We start from the raw sequence: 1,896 nt of genomic DNA, 5'->3' as shown, positions 1-1,896 counted from the left end.
TATATATATATATATATTTGATAGTAAGTGTAAACCAGGGGTTTTAAAATACAGTCATCAAACCCTCATCCAGACTCTTAACCAATCCACAGACCCTCAATGATTTTCTTGGTGAAACTTCATAACAACATTCATAGTAAAAAAAATTATTTATTTGTGTAGCATCTTCAAAAAGGGCAACTTAAAGTGTTTTATAATAAACAATACAGGTCCCAAGTGCAAAGCAAATAAAAATTGCCATAATTAATAGAACATAAGGTTAAAGGTGAATCCACTGTGAGTTAAAAGTTAGAAATGTAATTAAATAGACCTTGAATTATGTTTATGTAGGCCTATCATCCTAAATACATTTTTCTATTTAAACCCTCTCCACTTCACTGAACCCTGGATGTAAAGAAAATAAATGAACAACTTCATAATATATTGTTCTGCTATTATGGGTTCGTGTGTTGAACAGCTGTGCATATACTTTGTAATTTCACACCACCTGTTACACATTTTTGCACATCAACATGATTCTTGTATAATGTTGTTTTACAATATCAACATGCTATTTCTTTCTTGCATTAAGAGTAGTTTTAGAAAGACAATACAATTAAATAATATTATATGGCATTCTTCGTATCAGGCAATAAAATCAGATTAAAGCGAAGCTTCTAGACGTAATGTTGTATAATAGTGCCACCTGCTGCTGTAGTATAGAATTGCACTCTACAAAGAGTAGGGTAACTTGCGAAGGTGCCCCCAGTGTAAACAGTGTACATTTACTTTTAGGTAATAACATATTTAGATGTAAGTTTGGCATGTGCAGGATGATGATGCACCAGCCAACGTGTTAATAAGGGAATGGAAATGGAATCATTTTACATTTTGCGTTTTGACAACTACATTAGCAAATGTATCTAAGAGGCCATTTACCTCACTGCTGGCAAGAAGTGTTCGACAGTTTAGTTTGTCAGAACTAACTGACATGGCAGAATCCAAGGAAAATAGATAAATCTGAAAGGTAAATTTACTGTATGATATAATATAGGTATATGAATCTATAAATATTTAATTGGCCATATTTTAATAGATATGTCATAATAGCAACACTATAAATTCAAATTGAATGATTTCCTATATAGATTAAATGTACATCTAACTCATGGAATTATTGAATAATAACTCCATAAATGACAATAAATATTACATTAAAAAACATCCCGCTCTGTGCCAATTCTAGAGGGGCCATCTGACCCCAAGAGTCTAATTTTACTTTTTCACTTAAAAATATCGCTTTTTAAGTGAATATATGTATAAAATATTAAAATAAAATAATAATTAAAATATATTTAATTAAAAAATAAGTATCGCTTTTTATTCCTCTTCTTTCCTATACTTGTTTTGCTTCTGTTTCAGTTTTTATAACCGTTTCTTACTATGTGTCAGTAAGTTGTTGTTTTTTAGCATATGTGTTTGTCAGTGTAATTTTTTAGGATTACTGATAAACTACTGTCATTTGATTTGTATTATTTGTATTTGTTATTTATTAAAATTTTAGTTACATTATGTCTGAATTTATTATGTCTTTTATTAAGTTTTTAGTTTTATTTAATTTGAGTTATTTTAATACTTCAACAAACTAAATGGAAATGAAATAATATATATATATTGAATTTATAAAGGTGTATGTACATATAGAGTATATATATGTATGTGTGTGTGGGTTGTACATACACATATGTAGTTGTTTTTTGTGTGTTTGGCTTAGTGTTATGTTAGAATCATTATTATACTCTTAGACGAGTCTGCTTACAGACAGGAGGTTAAACAGCTGGCTGTCTGGTGCAGCCTTAACAACCTGGAGCTTAACATGCTCAAAACTGTGGAGATGATCGTGGACTTCAGGAGAAA

The sequence above is a fragment of the Sinocyclocheilus grahami genome, unplaced genomic scaffold, assembly GCF_001515645.1.
Source record: "Sinocyclocheilus grahami isolate Dianchi unplaced genomic scaffold, SAMN03320097.WGS_v1.1 scaffold1246.1, whole genome shotgun sequence".
Taxonomy (NCBI): Eukaryota; Metazoa; Chordata; class Actinopteri; order Cypriniformes; family Cyprinidae; genus Sinocyclocheilus; species Sinocyclocheilus grahami.
Note: the sequence above shows the minus strand (reverse complement) of the source record.